Below are 19,380 nucleotides of genomic sequence, written 5' to 3' on the forward strand. Positions count from 1 at the left end.
CCTGGGCTTACTCCTGATCATCTGGGATGGGTACTGTCCTCTTGACAAGGTGCAATAGGAGATTGAGTTTGGAGAGGACAGAGGAGACAGATCTTGTAAGCTGCAACCATATGAAACAAGGTTGGATATTTTGCAGCTTTAAAAAAAAAATCTGTTTCACTAGTAAATATAATATAAATTGCATTTTAGAATAATGTCTTTCACCCAGGCTGAGCTTTAGGCACTGACAAATGCAGTTTGGCATTTTATAGCAAACGTGGTTGGGTCAGAATGGCTCTCCCAGCCTCTCCTTTCCCTGCTTTGGAAGCAGGAGCAGTGCTGACCCAGTTCACCCCCAGGCCTTTCTCCTGGGGATGCATCCTTGGGTTCAGACAAATGTCACAGCAGTCCCACCTCTGTGAACTTTTCTCCTTGTAGCCTGTGAAACTGAAGAGACACAGGGCAAGGAGAGAATTTGCTTGGCTGTACTCACTCAGGAAACCTGCAAATACTTCCAACAAGCCTGTACTCAAAAAAAAAAAAACAGTATCAGGTTAGGAATTGCAGGGGGAATGGAGGGTGGCTGTGAGGGATAACCAGTGCGAGTCGCTCCAGCTACAACAGCTATGTTTTCCTGCAAGGCACCACGATAATAGGGTCAAGTATTTCTCCAGAGTGACTGCAGCTGCCCAGCATTACCTTCAGGGCACAATTTTTGCTTGAGGAGGGTTCACGCAGCCTCCTTTAATCGCTCAGTAATAAAAAGCTTTTCTCATTCTGTTCAGAAAGCTGTAATTCAAATAGGCAAAACTGACTTATCCTGGTTGTGAAAATGAGCAAGTCCAAGAGAGTTTGAATGACTTGTGTAATGTCACATGGGGAATTTGTGGCACAAGAATCCTGAGTACAACTCCACCAATATCTTCATCCAAAGATTGTCTCTCCTGTCACTCTGAAGATTAACTGGGAGGTTTGGGCTCCTATAGGAGCTCGGCTGCATGGAGCAGAAACCAAACCAGTCGGCCTGATCAACAAGGAATGTGTAAATCTCCTTACTCTCCTAATTCCACTTAGAAATGCAAATTGGAAGTAGCTGTCAGGAGCCTGGAAACAAGAGGTATCATTGCATGTGTTCCCAATGCTTATCACAGGCAGAACTTGGCTTCTCATACAGACCAAATGCAGCCTTTTTCACAAATCATTTGAGAGCGAGCTTGCAGTGCGAGCAACCGGAAACACTTTCCTTTCTTCAGCTCATGATGCTAGATGAGTTAACATCCTCCTAACACCTTGTCCTTTTCCAGGATGTTCAGCCTTCTGGTATTTTCTTAACATTTTGAATTAGGCAATTAAATTCCTTAGTATCTTGGTGGCATACGTGGAAATAAATAGAAAAATGTTTGGCTTCCACCCAGAGACAAGATATTTAAATGGTGGAAAGTATGTGTGTATTTTTGGGGTGGCGTACTTAGATCTCTACAAATATTTTTAGTTGCTTCCCTGCACTCATGCGCAACCATCCCATGCCATTCATCTCATTCCCCCGTTCCCCACTTGTAAATTCATTTAGGAAGAGTTGACAGACTTCAGTTTGGCTTCTGTTAGATTTCAAGCCTGCTGCCTAATGTCGTGTGAGACAGGATCTCACAGTACTGCTCTGGGTGGTTGTAAAGAGAAAGGTTTCCTAGGACTGTAATGCGCCCCAGCTCTCTGCACTGATGTGTACTCTGAGGTGGGAAGGAAAGCACAAAGTCCTTTCCAGACTTAATAGAATTCACGTAGTGACCTAACGAGTCACTGGTGTTAAGAATACATATCATTGCATGGGGGAGCTAGAATTAACGCTTACTTTGGGATGGCCAAGACATTTTGAAGTCATACACAGCCTTAAACTTAATTCTTATCTACAATTCTTAATTATTCTTAATTATATAGAGAGCGTAATATGAACTGACATTTCTGTTTCTGCATTTTCTAAGGTTATGTCACAAAGAGCTGCAGAATTGGCCAATATCTGTTTTAAGGGAACTGACAGGACTAGTATCAGGCTTACCACTTTGAGCAAGCATTTTTCTGATTTTCACACTCCTAATCTCTGTTTCAGTGTTGTGCCGATGTTAGCTCATTAACTGTTTAAGCTCTTGATGTGAGATTTCAGTCTTATGAAAAAAGGACAGGGACAGGGAACTTAGTGCAAACAGTGAAATCTTCGATGTTGAAGTATCAAGTCTGGTATGTTCCCAAATGTACCCTATCTTCTAATCTGAGATTAAGAAACTAAAAGATCAGACACTTCTAAAATTTGAAGCATTAACGTCCTTGTGCCCTGGAGGGCCATTTCCAACCTTAAAAGCCCAATTCTAAAACTACTGAACTCAAGTGATTTCAGTTTAAAAGTGCTTACTCTTTACAACTTCCTGAGAACAATGATAGAAGCCAGGTTAGAAAGTATAACTTTCAACCACACTTTGCAAAAGTGCTGGCCACAACTTAAAATAGAGAGCATTTTGATGTGCACAGCCAAAAGAAGCAGCACTCTGCTGTTTTTGTTCATGAGCCTGAACATTGCAAAATTCGAACCCCAAGAAATTTGTTTCAGAAAACTCTGAGCAGCTAAAAAAGACGAGTAGAAGCTAGGACTGAATGCAGATGTAGGATATATGGTTCATCCCAGATATGAAATATAAGTAGAAATACAGTCTTTTTTTTTTTTTTTGAGGTGTACCTAAAATTAAGCTCCCAGTGTCACAGTAGTGCGTTGGTACAGGGCCTGATGTTCAAGCTAAAGTACCGCCAGCAGTTTCCGCGTATTCCTGCCGGGAAGGGAAGATGGTCTGTGCCTCTGAGAGGAGCGTTCAGACCAACACTGCGGCTTAGGCTGCCAAGCAGGAAATGTATATACACATATATGTGTGTGTGTGTGCGTGCACACGCGTATCCTTTTGGAGCAGAAATCTGAAATTACCAACATGAGCTAAAAACCCAAGTGACAGTTACCCTTTAAATAAATAAATAAACAGGTAAAACTCCAGCTGTGTGGCTGACCCTGGTGGCTTGGCAACAATGAATGGGGTTTTCTGTGCAGTGGCCCCAAGTATTGGGTATCGCTGCAGGATTTCTCTGTTCACTTAGTGAATAGACCTCAGTGAATGTCCTCATCGTGGGGAAAACCCCAGAACCTCATTAAGCGGTTGAGCCAGTCCCAGAAATGGGAAGGCTTCCAAAGAAGAAAGCAAAATAGCGATGGGATGAAGCAGAGAGATGTATTCTGCTCAGAGGAGTTATCTCCTTTGCTGTGACTGGAGGGTCATGGGCTGAATGGTCAGCGGCTGTTTTTCTGGGGCTGGGCTGTGGGGAAACCATGGGCACTTTGGTGACTAAGAAAGCCTGTGCATTCATTCCTCTGCCTGAAATGGGGGGGGTTGGTGCAAACCATTTGGCCAAAGCAAGGCAGCCTTTGCAATTATGCCAGTACCACAGTTTAGATATGGTTTCTGCCATATGCCACAGGGCTGAGACATAGTTGTACTTCCACGCGTGGCCAGAAGTGCCACAGGCCTGGAGCAGGCTGCTGGGTGAGCAAAGTCCTTGCACTCACCTCTGTCTTTGCAGAGAGATTTGAAGGGCTGTAATGTGTCAGAGAGGCAGCAAGAAATACCACATATATGTAATTTCAAAACCAATGGCAGGAGATTGCGTTCACCCATTCCCTGGGGTAAAATCCTGGCTCCACTTAAGTCAGCGGCAAAAATCCCATAGACTTAAGTGAAGCCAGTACTTGCCTTCTGAGATCTGCAGGATTTGGGTGCCAGTATCTCAAGGTTTGGCACCAAGAGTACCCCTCTGCTAGCAACTCCCTGAAGGTGAACTTTCTTTTTCTTCCTCCCCCATTCTCCTAAGGGGCACTTGGTACAATAACAGCCTAAGTCCATAAAAAGGGATTTCTTAGCCTATACAGTGCACCAGCTCCCTGATTCTGTCTTTAAAGGGCTGTGTTTGACATGGGAGCCACTTTCTGCTCCCACAGTTACAAGTGGATGAGTGAGGAGTGAGAGCGCCCTGCTGACAGCTGAGGAAGGGCTTTGTGGGACCCCAGGATCACTGGTTTTAACCTTAGCACTATAACACGTCACCTTTTTCCCTGTGCCCAATTGCCAGGTCGTTTCATTTACTTGGACCTTCACAAACCAGCTTGGAAAAGAAAAAAAATTTATCTAGGAGGAGTAAGCAGTTATTGACTTAAAAAGTGACAAACTGGCTGGGACATTCCCTCAGCCACCTTTCACTCATTTTTGACAGCTTGCAGGGTTTCGAGCTGGCAGAGATTCTTTCCGCTATTAGGTTGAATTCCCAATCGAAGATTAAAAGGCTGAAAAGGTGCCTATGTACTAACATACATGAGAAAAAGGTCCTGTAACAAAGCAGCACCCCTGAAAGGACTGTGTTTTCAAACCCACTCACATACATAACTTTTTTAAGATCTGTCACCATCAGAGCACATTTTATGGCCAGTTCCTGAAGGAAGTGGTTGTAAAGATGTGGCACGAAGAGCAGAAAATCCAGGTGCTGAGCAGAGAGCTTTTGAACTTACAGCAAATGCGTGATACTTTTTTCTAACCAGAACAACTGCTGTTTGTGACCATCTGAACTTTGAGCTACAAGAAAATGTCTTTGGGGTTCAGCAGGCTGATATCCTGTCTCTAACCACAGGCTGTACCAGATACTTCAAAGGGAGAGAATACAAGAAACTCTGTATTGGAATCATCTGCTAGCAGAGGAAATTTCTTCCCAACATCAATTTGTCATTGATTTATCCCCTCAAACAGGAAAGTTTATGTCCCTCTTAAAAAGAAAAAATCCAATTTAATGTCACAGCAACGTGAGCTTATTCATTAAGCCTAACAAATTTTTATTTGAAATGTATTTGATTTCTCTGAAATACCATAACAACCCTTCTTTTTTCTCTGGAGATTTTTCTAGCGCTGAAGTGATAGTTTGAGATTTTTTTCCCAGCCAGGTTTTATACGGATAAACCTGCAAATGTGATGATGTTCAGGAGCTGTGGCCCTATCACAGCCATTTTGCAAATCCCAGTGTCTCCTCCTCCAAATCCTTCTCTGGCAAGTGTTTTTAATCCCCTTTTAGGGGTCCTTTAACCTTAATTTTCTTATCATTGAGCTGATATTGTGTTCTTTTTGTTGTACAGTTTCTCTAAAGCCTCTTATGTGTCAAAAGACACAAAACGGATTGAGGATATGAGGCGGGTAGTGAAAAGACAGCAAATTTATTGCTTTATTTATTTGTCAGGTTGCTGACATGAGCTGGATTTATAATATTTGTTTTCTGGGACTCAGATACTTTCAGAGACGGCTGTGCTCTAGCTGTGAATCTAAACTAGGATGAACTGTGTGTCTCAGATGAAGGTGTAAAGTCCATATTTAGGCCCCTAAGTACAAGTGGCTTTCCTCTGAGAGGTGCTGAATGTCTTAATTTCTTCCTGAAACTCGTAAGATTTCCTAGATGGGTAGGTGTAAAACATTGGCCCCACTGAGGGCCACTGAAGGCCCAGTGGCTTCAGTTAAAGTATAATCACCCCCAAAATACAGGGTTAGGAGACTAATTATTGGCAGCTATTTTTCTAACAGCCTGGCTAATACATAGAACAGTACCAAAATGCCTTTTTTGTGTTTATTTCTTTGTGCAAAGCTCTTCTATGCATTTTCCCATCCCTATAAAGAAATACAGAAAAGTTCTGCAGCCTGAGTTGCCATCACAATCTATTTAAGGGTCCTCTATTTGGTCTTAGCCACAAGCAACACAAGCGAAAGACCTGCTTCGCTTAAAATGAGGCCTGGGCAGGTGAGCGATTCAGCCAAATAGTAGAAACTTAGTGGTTCTGATGCAGAATCTCCTTCGTTGATGTTTGGATCCTAATTTGAGACTTCTAATTTGATTGTTTAGCAATTGTTGATTGCTTCAACATGAACTACAGATGATCAGCATCTCTGGAAATCAGGCCACAGATTGCTGAAAATAGTAGGTATGGGGTTTTTTTTTAGGATGTGGGTCCTAAGGCTCTGTGCCTCATTGAATTTAATCACAGCTTGGAGGAAAAAGGCACACACAAATTCAGCTTTGGCTTGGTTTCTAACAGATTTGAATTTGCACCATTAATCTTCTGCCTATCCTATTCCTGTGATGGTTCTTGAACCACACGGCCAGTGAAAACCAAACCAAGGTCTTGAAGAAGCTAATTGCCTATGGGCTTCATAAAAATAGGCAGCTGGATAAAATGGAGAGCTGTTAGTACTCTTGCTGAGGCAAAGCAAAATGTGAGCTCATCCCTGATTAGACACCAGGAAAATAATGTGGGAAAAGCCTTGTTATGACTGCCCTACCTGTGGATAAACTCTCAGCTGGCAGTCATGCCCTCCTGGACACTAAACATCCACCCCACAAGAGCAACTTCACTTTCACACCATACCTCTCTCTTAAACAGCCACTCATGCTCAGGCACATCCTTTGGAAACCAAGCACTGTTGTTTTCATCGCTTGCGGAATACTTGTTTTAACATATACCAGTGATATCTAGGAGGGAAGTGACATGTTTTCCCAATCAGGGCAAAGAAATGTGTCAAGTAATGCCCTGGGTTTTTTCAGTCTGGCTCTAGCTGCTAAAGGGTCTGCTTCACATTTTGTTAATTCAGCTGAGAGTGTTGGCTATATCTCTGAAGGGCTGTAGGTGGATGATTTGCTTTTTTTTTTGTTGCCAGATTGAAGTCTGCTTTCGCCTTTTTTTCTTCACTTGCTTGTGTATCAATATGAGTATCTTTCCATCTATGAAATTAAATTATTGTAGCTGGAAAGTCAATGACTACAAGATATTTCCTTGGGCTTCTACTTGCATGATGACAGAGATTCCTGGGCTCCAAAAGGCTTAAAATGTCTGAGTCTTGCTAATAATAACGACCCAAAGGGAATAGTCCAGCTGACTCTATGTAGGCCAGACTTAATCAATTAACACACTGAGATAATGACATACCAGCTTATGGATCCTCCTAAATATGATCACATGTGAAGACAGCCCTTGGCTTCAGGAGGGCTGATGGTTTCACAAATTAAATAGCACAGAACTGCCAATACTTAGATCTGGGATTTCGAGAAAGCCACGCTGAGACAGAGCAACAGCAATTTGTGAAGAAATGTGCATCTTTCTGTGCTAATATCTAAACCGAAACCACGGCTCAGGGGACATTGATACCAGAAATAAACGTCTTTCAGCTACAGTCCTTTATGGCTGGTGGTTGCAAACTGATACGTGTTGGAGTTGTTCGGCAAAGTCAATGGGACCGTTCCTGCACATGTCTGTGCAGAACGGGGTCCAGCGTACAGAAGTGTTGCTTGCTTCAGAAGTTTCGGTTGTACGCGTCTCCGTATTGTTTGACCTCATGTGAGCCAAAGTTTGCATAACAGCTCTTAAAAAAGTGGGCCTCAAAAAGTCAAAGGGAGCCCCCTTTCATGTAAAAGATGAAAGCCACGTTGCCTTGGCTGAATTCCAACATCTATCCTTGTGTGTTCAAGCGGATGATGGAGGTTTTCTTGTGATGGCTCCTGAACCGGCTGCCCTTTTACAGCCGATAAAGCTAAGTTGATTTGCCTTGATTTTGCTGTGGGCTAAATTGTGTACAAAGGGGTTACAGTAAACTCTTAATTGGTGGTGCAGCTTGAATGTGTGTGTGGACCCTTAGTTCACCCATCTGTACGATGAGGGCAAAATAGGGCTCCCTTCCTTTTTGACCCTTTTGTCTAATCTGGTTTGATTGTAAGATCTTCCAGGCAGAGATTGTTACCACATGGTTGCACATTGTCTACTGGGATGGGGACCCTGGTCCCAGTGGTAAATAACAGCCTTCAACAGTTACTCTCACGTGAATAAAATACGACCGGCAGAGTGATCCAAGTCATCTATCAAATAACCCACAGCTCCACCCACATACAGCTCCTCCATATGAATCCTGAGGTTAATTAAAAGAATCTAAAGAATGATGGGGTTACGGTGATTTTGGTTGAGCACTGAAGATTGATGTATCCTCATAAGCTCCCCGTGCCGTTCCTCCAGGCTGGGAGTTTTGCGTGGTTACTGGCCAGTCCCCGAAAGACCAGGGCTAGGTTTCGAGCTGCTCTGTGCAGGCTATGCCGAACTACAGGTTTAAATATTCATTGCATTCTTCACATGCCAAATCATCTAAGTTGGAAAGCAGGAGCCTAAGATTTTGCAAAGCTGCTTTTGCACATAAAGACCATTAAAAATTCATCGTGACAAGGAAAAAACAACAACATTGCCAGTAGTAGGGAACTTTATGTTGACTTGGCTAATGCTCTGTGGGGCTAAGTTAGAGCTAACTCACATTAATCCACTTAAATGGAAGGGTGAGCCTGATCCAGTAAAAGCAATAAATCCTCTTTACAGCTGACCAGACTCCAGTTGCACTAGAGGAGAATGGGGCTGAATGGCAAACAGTTGGCAGGAAGTAACTGGATGGGGCCTAAATTTCCACTGCGCCAGGTAATTTAACCCACAGCATCCCCTTTTCCCCATAAGCGCAGACCAGTTGTGGGTAGAACCACATCCCAAAGCTCTTGGCGCCAGAGGTGGAATGATAGACTGTGGGGCGGGGAAACTTCCTGCCAGTATAGAGCTGGAAAGGTTGAAGCAGCTCTCCATCATTGCAGGGAGCGGGTACCCAAGATGCCTGTGTTGGCAGAGTTATTATCCCAGGCAGCTCAAGCAAAAGGGTGAGATGCAGAGAGCAGAGATGGACAGACAAACGCCTGACCTGGAGCTGATGAGGCTCTGCCTTGCCTTGGAGACAGACTGCAGATGTCAGGAGAGAAGGGCCAGCTGCTGCTGCCTTGTTATGGATGAGGGACTAACTGGGTTGCTGTTAAACTCCACAGAATTACATCTGAAGCTGAACTGGCGCAGGAGCAAGCAGACCTGCGTGCCTGGGAAGTGGTTGTTACTATCAGAGAGCAATTTTCTCAAGGCTGACCCAAGGCATGGAACTAAATCCAGACTGGGTGAATATCTCTGTTTCCTTATTCCTCTGAGAAACTGGGCCTGAATTTAAAAGGCTGTTTAACACTTTGAAGCCACCCACAGTTCTGTCTTTGCCTCCCACACAAGCTCCAAGGAACTGACTCATTCCCACCGTATTTTCAGCTGCGCATAGATCCTGCTCACAGCCCAGGAAGATCCCCGTTCAGCCAAGCGAATCAAGCACACATTGTGACTTGAGTTAGCTGGTCTTGAAAGGGTTTCGCCACGCCGACTAACTGTATCTGAAGACATCTGGCCTGCCTTTTAAAGTAGAGTAGGAACCATATTCTTTAGTTAGCTGTATAATTTATGCCTTGTTCTCTATTCATGATGCTTCCTTATGTTGACTGTTAAATAGCTGTCTGTGAAAATAAGTGACACTGTCATCTGCTGTTAGATGAAAAGAGGTCTGCTCTACGAGCAGGCATTCACCTCTCCTCTCCCCTTCTCCGTGGCAAAATCATGTTGCTTCTCTCCCCAAGGGGACGCTGCTTTGGGTTTTGCAGCTCTTTAACGAGTGTGAGTGATAAGTACAGCTCTCGATGGTTCGTAACTCAGGAAAATCAACAAGCGTTTCTGCAAAGGAAGACATAGGGTTGTCCTTCTGTCCCCTGCCAATCCGCTGAGCTCAGATGCTCTTTCCAGTTTGGACTAAAGTCCTGACATCCCAGGATTTCTAGCTCGCTAATTCTTCCACTGCTGAGGAAAACAACTCAATTCTTGCTGACATCATGCCGTCCTCCCGCTATGCCGTATCCACTGTGAGTCTTTAAAGCTTCATGCTATGCCTGAACAATTACACCCACGTTTTGGCTGGGAAACAGAGACAAATGAAGGCAGTTAGAAGGAGGACATGGGAGCCCTGCCTTCCATGTTCCTGTTCTTCACACTGGGCTCATTACTGCCATCTTTCCCACTGCCTGGTAGCAAGGCTCCAGCAAATGACTATTGGGGACACCGCTTTGTGCCTTTTCCCTGCTTCTCTGGACCACTTCTGCATGCCATGACATCACAGCACAGTCTTTACAGATAAAGATTTGCAGGTTCTTGGGCATAATCCTGCTCACTATATTGTTGGGAGTGTTGGGGGAGTAAACATCGTTTGCAGTACAAAGGAATTGTCAACAAACCTTGGAGAAGAAGGGGAGAAATATCCCAAGGCATGCTCCATATTTGGCTTGTTGCATTTGGTTTCCTTCATGCAACTCACTGAATGTTTGCCCCCCTCTGCAAAAATCTAGGGCAAAGGCCTGGCTCTTGGCTGCACTATTAGCTAACAAAGTCAGGAATTTACCTCTGTCACCACCTGGGAATTGAATAACGTAAAACCCAGCTCCTCCATCCTACTGGCACTGGGCTGAGTTCCATTAGCTTCTGAGGAGCTTTTTGGAGTGCAGAGTCCTGACCTGCTCACAGTGGCTAGTATTAGCTGAGACATGAATAAACAATAAAGGAGATAAAGGAGAGGCTGGGTTAAAAGCAACAGCTGTTTCCTCTGGACTCCTGAATAAATTCAGGCTTCTCTTGCTGAGGGGCTGTGCTTTTGTCCTTGTGCAAAGGAATGAATTGCTCTGGGAACCTTGTTCTGGTATGGGAGCAGAGTGGTATTTGTTTATAGTTACACATAAAGGGCAAGCTCAAGAAGAAAAAAATGTCTATTTTAAAGTGTAATTATTTCAGGTAGTTCCATTATTATTTCTTTTAGCTCGCTTCAGCTGTGACTCAAGGAGCAGAATTACACCCCAGATTTACATGTGTAGATCATATATAGCAAAGAGCAAAGTCCTTGGCCTGAGATAGCCTTTTGCTGACTCCAGATGTGCTCTGCCATAAAACACTTTGGAGGCCCAATAGTACATTACACAAGCCACTCTGGTTTTAACATTGATTTCAGCAGAAGGAGCGATCCCTTCTCTGTGTAACTAAGCAAAAGGTTTGGCTTGAGCCTGTTGCTATAATGAATTTGTAAAGCTGGGCTTGTGGGAATGACTCTGCCAGCAAAGCAGGAGTCTCTGCTCTGCCCCCAGGAGTGCACAGCAAATCTCCAGGCTTCAGGCATTCACTCCGGATTTCCAGCAGTGGAGCAGAGAGAAGAGTTTGGCCAGGAGAGGTGGATTTTCCTGGTACTTCTCTTCTGTAAGCTCATTCCGTTTGTGTGGAAATCAAAAGTGTTTTTCTTTTATACGGAGATACAGCCTTCGGTTATCTCAATGGTACAGCAAGAGGAAATTCTAACATCATGATCCGGGAACCAGATAAATGCAATCTGTCTTCATGCAACAATCTCCTTTTTGGTTACTCCTGCCAAGTTACTATATCTGAAAATCCTTTGCAAACTCTATTTGCTCAGGTAATCTCTTAATTTGCTGAGGGAGAGGGTTTCTTTTGCAGGGGGAGGATTGTTTTGTGCTATGCTTGACAAATCTTCCTTGAGCTGATGTAACAAGGCCCCAGACGGTCTGCGGGGCCTGGCCATTTTTGTTTACATGGGTGAAACCTGCAACAAATTTAGCTCCCAGATTAGCTGGTCCTTATCCTCCCCCTCTGCCTCCCAGCTGCAAACTGCAGCAGTTTGATCTTGACACTGTCACCGCAGAGACCTTCCCCACAAAACAATAAAGGGTTTGGAGATTTTGTAGGGAGCCAGAGTTTGAACTGACTCCATTTTTATGTTTTCCTCTTTTTTTTTTTTTTTTTTTTTTGGAAGCAAGGAGGTATAATCTGTTTTAACATCTGAATTAGCAGATCCTGGTGTAGGTGCCCTCCCTGGTGGATCTACCTTTCCAAGCTCTTGGCTCTAGCTGCAGCGGGAATTCAGGGCAGCTGGGGCTAGTGGGCTGTGCTGTGAGCCAGGGCAGCCACAGCTGCAATGAGTTTGTGGCTCTCAGGGGTGGCTTGGAGGTACCTGGGCTGCTGGCAAACTGGCTGCCTTGGGAGAACAGATCCCATCAGCCCCATCTCCTCAGTGAATCTAGGGGTGAATGGTAAAGAGGAGCCATGACTGCATCTGCTGTGTCTAGGTTGTCTGTTTGTTTCTTCTTTTTTGGGGGGCCAGGGGGAGTAAAATCCCTGGAAGAGGAAAATCTAAGGCTAATCAAGCTTTAAAAGTTTTGCTATTTGGATATTTGAAATGAGTAATACCTTGCCTTTGAGCAAACCTAAATGTATAGAAATATGAACTTGCTAAATTTCTAATGCTGTTTTAGGAGAGGACGACTTTGTTTTGAAGTTTAATATTAGCTAGAACTCGAATGGATCCCTTCAGCATTTCCTTTTTTTCTTTCTCTTTTCTGTTTTTCACCAAGTTTTGCCCATCTCGACTGCTTTCCTGAGGCTCTTTTTTGTTTATCCTACACAATTTCCTTCCTTCCTTCAAGTCCAGACCCCCTTGCTCCCCTGGGGCTTCCTATGATAGCTAGGCACTAATCATGTACTTCTGCCCCAGAAGCACAGATAGAGGCTTCCTCCCCCTGCTTCCAGTCAAAGGAGGATGTAAGGCATAATGGTAATCTTAAACAACACTGCTATTCATTGTTTGGGAGATCTGGGAAATATCCTTGAATTCAGCTTGCTAAATTAGCTTCTTCTTGAGTAACCCACAGCTGCTGCGTATCTATCCCATTACATTTTACAAAAATGCAGCAGTTCTCATTACATACGATATTCTCTCGACATATGGACCTTCCATTAGTTTATGTCTCTGTGTAGCACTGTTGCCATGAATGTATACACAGAAACATTTTCTTTTGTACTTAAAAAAAAAAGAAACAAAACTCAAACCCAACAATTCTTGAAAATACATTAAAGACAGGCATTTGCAATTATTCAGATGGAGCAAAGATGTTGGAGCACCTCAGAATACAGCCTCTGTCAGGAGCCAGTACTTAGATTAAAATGTTGCTTCTGGCAGTAAAAGTGTAACTACTAGTGATTTTAAGACTTCATCCTGCCTGTTGTGCACATGAATATCTCCCTTGAAGTTGGCAGGCGGCGTCTTGTGCGTGCAGATATTGGAAGTCAGATGGACCATCAGTGTAAGGTGATGCTTAACCATCTATCTGAAGCTCCTAAGGAGGCAGCGACATGGTTTTTTGGATTTGGTCTTCTGCATTTGCCTCTTCACAGCGATTCACAGAGGAATTTGGTTTGAAAGAAAATAGATTCCTGGTGTTAGTGGATTTACGCTCCCAACCCTTTTAATAACTTTTCTGGCGTGAGCAGGGAACTTGAACAAACCTTGGGGAGAAAGGTTTCTGTGTCTCTTCCCGCTTGTGCGCTTTTTTTATAGGCTTTGCGTCTCAAAGTGAAGCTGTCTCTTTGAGGAAAACCCAGACCTCCATCTTTGCTGTGCTTCCTGTGAAATAGCTGGTTCTGGTAGGGTGTAATCCTTGATGCATCAAGTAATTCAAATAAAGATGCAATGTTAGAACAAGGAAAAGTTTTCCTTAGACGCCTAGAGCATTGTTCAATGCCTCTCTTATCCCATCTAGGCCTTATTTCATTGACTGCAGAAGGAGTCTGGCCAGGGGTGAGCACCGGCTCTGCTCCAAACAGTGAAAAAGGGCCACAGGTTTGCACACAGACTGTTGTCAATTTGCACAAACCATGGAGGGACAGACCACATCCTCTAAAGGGCATCCTCAAGCTATGCTTCGTCACGTGGTGGCCAGCAAATGTATATGTGACAGTGGTCTTGACAGGGTAACCATGGATAGTAAGCCAGTGGTATCCACCTCATTGCCTGCCTGCCTTCCTCCCACCTACCCTGGTCCTCTCTCTTGTCCCTTTTTCCCTGCTTCCATCTCTCTCCTGTTCTGTTTGTTTTTCTTTTCTTGAGTTGCATTTTCCTTATTCCGTTTTTGTCTTGCCGTGAGCTGATGACTTGACTCACTGCTGTGAGTTTGGGGCTCTAGATCTGTGTCATTCTTTGGGATGTTGCCGTGCTTAATCCTGTCTTTTTTGGGGATACGATTTTGGAGCTTCCAATTAAGCATACTGAAAATTGAAAAATATGTAATTAACTCCGCTCTGTTTCTGGTTTGCACTTCTTTCCTCCTTTTATAACTGAACTACAAATATGCCTCCTCAAACCTATCCACCTAACTACAGACACAGCATGCTCTGTTCCTGTAGCTGAGCCGTCTGCGATGTACATTTATGTGTGATACCTGCTTAGTGCCCCTGTGCTGCAGGAGGGGAGGATCATTACTCTCCCGCCAGGGGCTACAGAGCGGTTGGAGACCTGAATCTCTGCAAGGATGTGGCTCCCCTGCATCCTGCGGGAACTGCCAGTGCTAGAGGCTGTCAGGTTTCATGCTGGTGCATGTGTGAGGGTGTGCAGAGGATCTGTGTGCAAGTTGCTGCCAAAACCTGGCAAATACGAGAGGCTGAGGACACTGCTGCGGCCTCTCAGTGCCATTCAGGTGCTTAATCCTGTGTTATAAGGAGATGTCTCCTCCCCTTCAGGATGCACAGGCACTCTTTGCAAGAGAGGCCCTTCTCATGAAATAGAGGAAGAAGGTTTGGGTTTCCTTTCAGTGGCCTCTAAATCATTTGTCCAGAGCACAGAAGTGTCTCTTCCTGGAGGTATTTAGGCCCATTCCTTTAGAAGTCATCTATGATTGTGTTAGTATTTATGCATAAATGAATATTAATGGTGAATGTGGTCTGACTACTGGGCCCATTTCCTCCCACAGCTGTTTTTGTGTGAGACCTGATCCAAAAACATCTTGTGCGCACATCTTCCAGCCTGGCTCCGCAGGCGAGCTTGACGGAGAACACTTTGCTGGTGAGGGCCTGTTGTGGTTTAGGCATGGACACAGCACATAGCTGCTCAGTGCTGTCAGGGTCTCAGCAGATCTGCACTTGCCTCACAGCAGACATTTAGGTACCCAGGGAACAAGTATTTTAGCTGGAAAATAGCTTATGTGCCAAAGGCCTCCTGTTGTAAAGGAGGCTGCAGCTGAGCAGAGGTATGGAGAAGCTGAATGCCGGAGTTTGCTGCTCCAGCTGGCAATGAAGGCCCACCCACAGCTTGGGTGGTGTTTAGGGCTCCAGATTTCAACCTGAGCATCAGCACCTGAAATCAAGTATTGGAGCACCTGCATTATAACACTTTTATTTTATTTGGATAGGGTTTCTACACATTTCTGCTTTTATGTTTTTGTGGATTTATCCCAAAGAAATTGCTGGGACTGAGCCTGGGACTCCTGCAGCAAAAGACAGTCCCAAAGACAAGAGGTTCTGAGAACAAATACTCCCAACAACCTATTTTTTAATTGCTAAATCAGCACATCCTTACAGATTTAGATTTATTTAAGTAGGGAAAGGGATTCGTTGTATGACTTGCTTGTCCACACTAATTGCTACTCAAATTTTTTTAAGGCAAAACCATCACAACTGCTTGCCAACAATCAGCAATGGATGTGTGTGCTTGGAAACTCCTGAGCAAGTAATTTTGGACGTGCACACTTGAAAAGGTTGTTTGCAGACGATGCATGTGCCGACACCTTCTGTTGAGAAGGGGCCTAATTCAGAGTGTACGGCAGACAGCAAAAGGTTCCTATTGCTCAAAATTACTCACAAATAATTTGCCTGGCTCTTGGTTTTAATCACGTGATCCAATTACAACTTAATCCCATCAATACGAAATAAATGTTCCCACCTTTGGTTATTTTCTCGGTGTGGAAAGCTGCTCACAGCCTCAAGCCTGGTAATTAGTCTGTGTTTTGTGTTCCTGTTGCAAAAGGGGACGGGGGATGGAGGAAGAATGGTTGGTGAAATGCTTGAAAACCCTTCTTTTGGCCCAAAGTGGGAGCGGAGCAGCCCACAGAGATACTGTCATGGATCCAAGCAGGCTGGGGTTAAATGATTTCCTCAGCTTTTCTCCCTAAATCAATTTGAATATTCTTGGCAAGCTCTGTTACTATGCATGGTGGGCAGCTGTGATTCAAGCAGGGATTTTTTTTCCCCCCCTTTCTACTGTCCCAGTCTTCCTGTCTTGTGCAGATGTGATCCTTTCCCTCTGTCTGCCTAACAGCTAATTATTTTACCAGACGAGCCAATAGTCTGAAGAAAACAGACCATGCATATTCTTGAAAGCAACAACTGTGTTACAATGTCAGGGGGGATGGGGAATTAAAAAAAAAAAAAAGTCACTTCCTTCTGACCCACTCCGCTCCTTAAGAAAACCTCCAAAAATAGCAAGCGTTCTGATTTATAAAGGGCCAACCTACCTCCCAAGTTAGTAGCCCCCTTTAACAGCAGAAACTTGTACCATGTATTTGGGGAAAGTGGGGGAAAAGCCAGCTTGAATGTAAAAGACATCCAGCTAATATCTCTGTAATTGATGGCAACCCAAAAATGTACATACCCCTGTTACTGGAAGGATGTGGAGAAGAGCACATCAGCTGCTCCCCAGAAACTGCCTGGGTGTCACTACACTCGCTGAAATTTCATTCCTAGTCGCAATTATGCCTTTCTGATTAAAATCATTAGCGCCTGGTTCTGGAAAGGGCACAAATTCTGCTTTCTGTGTTTGGTGGTTATGTTTGAGGGGGCTTTTCTGGTGGGGTAGATATCTGGGCTTCACAGCCTGCTCCAAAGCCAACAGCTTTAAACCACCATTTGCCATGTCCCAGGTGTGAGCTGTGAGCTACCAGGGAGCACGACAACCACGCAGTTGTTTTGTAGCCCATGGGCTGCGTTTTGAGAATGCCTACGGTATTGTGTTTCATAGGCAGGACAGGCAGAGGAACGCTCTGTATTCAAATCCCACAGAAGCTCAGCACCGGTTGCTTGCTGGAGGACTGCTGTGACACATGGAGAGGCGTGTTGTCCTGCCAATACCTGCTGAGCCACGCTTACTGCCAGGAGGAGGCCTGCCTACATCCCACTATGGCAAAGAACAGCAGGTCAGGGGTGTCCTCTTTGTTCTGAAGAGTGTGGTGTGTCCCTCCTATTTGGGTTTAAGCAATGGGGTTCTTGGTATTTTTGCAAGCAGGGCAATAGCATACAAATGTTGAGACGCAGGAATGAGATGAGGTAGAAGCTGTCTGGTACCTTTTGGAAAGTGAAATTAGAGCCTAGGGTGCTTATTGTTAGTGGGTTCAGCACTCCTGATAAGAGTCTTACAGAGGTCTTACTGCTGCTGGCAAAAAAGCTTGCAGGGTCTTTAATCATATAGGGAAATACCACCGCTTTTTTGACAGGCAGCTCTTTTCCTAGGTGGTAACAGCATGTCCTGACATGGGGTACAACCAAGGCCTGTCCCCGCCACGCTGCATCCGCACCAACAGACTGAGTGCTCCAGATGTATTCTCTTTAAAATTCTGCACAAGAAAATCTTTGAATGTAAAAGGGGACCCATACTGCTCTGAAGGCCAGAATCAGCTGCCTCCCTGGGTAACCTGGGTCAGTGAATCCTCCTTAATTTTGCTCAAAAGTTGAGTTGCTTTTGAGTATGCACTCTACTCTCCTAAAAGCAAGTTTCCCGCCTCAGTAACACCCTACAGTATTCAGAGGATGAGGACGGGGAGAGCTCTGTCTGTCCAGGACTGACGCATTCACCTTTCGAGGCGCACGTGACTTCACTGACAGTACTGGAGCAAGAGCCAAAAGAACGAATATTCCTCATTTCTTTGTTGCCATTTTAAAAGCGGATAACCATTTAATTAGTTGTTCACCCTCCGGGGCTGTAAGTTCTTGTATAATTAGATAATGAGCAATTATCATTACAGCATTTTGTTCTCACGTGGTACTACATGGATTCCAGCACTGACCACGTTTCAAAGGCTTCATGTTATTACCCAGTAATGCTAGGGGAAGAACTAGCACCCCCTTTACAAGAAGACTTTCTTAGAGGGGACAATCAACTAGCATGACAGACGCTAATATAAATCCCACCTGCTCTTACTGGACTTGCCCCATGGTCGTTTGAAGTACTGTTGATACCCACTACAATGGGAAAACCCTAAAATATGCCAAGGAGATTATGTGGTTGGGTGCTTCCCGAAATACTGCCTTTCATGTCCTTAATGCCACCCTTGCCTTTCCTGCTTTGGCAGGGAAAACCAACATCAGGGCTACACAGAGCAGTTTAGAACGGAAAGTTCTTGGACAACGCAAAGTTTAGATGTGGAGTAGCCCTCAGAAGGGCTGCTGTGCTAAGAAAAATGCTTGATGCAAGTCAGGACTTACAGGATGTACTTGTGTTGAGGTCAGCAACTGGCAATTAATTAATTCGTTAAAATACCTGGAGAGATTTAAAATGGGCACATGGTGAGAACATGCGTGCAAGAGGAGGATCTTGAAACCACTTAAGCTTTAGGGCAAACAAAAAACAGATGGGAGATGGGCGTGGTGATGAAAAGGTGTAGGCAAGGGGCCTGTATCTGTCATTATTCCTGCAGCTACAATTTAATTACCATTCCTAGGCTTTGGGAAACAGAGATTATTTTTTTTTTTTAAGTATGGGAAGGAACACAAGTTTTGCAGTTGGAAGATGCCCCTTAGCATCATCCCAAGTCTCTGCTAAGACTCTTAATATGCTTTACTCATCACCCAGAACAGAAACCGTTTCCCTAATCTTTAATGTTACAGAATTGCTTTCAAAGGGGGGGGGGGGGATAAATTGAGAAGCAAAGCCCCACACTTCCTCACCTCTCCAAACTTCTTGTTTCAGCAGCACCAGAGCAGAACTTGGCACAAGGAAGGCAAAAAGCCCTTCTCCAGCTGTCTGGGTGACAACCAGATGTGCACTGCAATCTCAGTTTATGCAGTTGTTGGCTGTGACAGCAGGCTGCACCAGCAGGTTTCAGAAAGGTAAGCTACTTACCTGGAGGATGTTACTTAAAGCTGATCTTAATGTTGTAATGCAGTGAAGGTAAGAGGCAAAATTAGCAGCCTATTCTGAATGGAAGATTTTTTTTTTTTCTTGAGGAATATAAAGGCAAAGTTATAGTGACTTATACCACCTGGACAATAATCCAACCCATTAGAGAGGAACAAGTATTATATTGAAGGACTTGAATAAAGCAAATTTTTAGTTTAGATATTAATACTTGCTGAAAAGGTCCAAAACATTGTTTTCTAAGACTGTTCTGGTTGCTAGAACACAGGAAGAGATATATTTGGATTTAAAAAAACCCCAAACAAACCAACAAACAACAAAACCAAAAACATCCTTGATTTTTCACAGTATTGAAACAGCTAATGAAGCTTGTTTGTGGAAAATAGATGAAGTGCCTGCAGGGAGGAATTCACTATTGAAAAAGTTGACTAGCAAATGTCGACTGAGCTGT

Source organism: Vanellus vanellus (genome assembly GCF_965231255.1).
Source record: "Vanellus vanellus genome assembly, chromosome: 3".
NCBI classification, from domain to species: Eukaryota; Metazoa; Chordata; class Aves; order Charadriiformes; family Charadriidae; genus Vanellus; species Vanellus vanellus.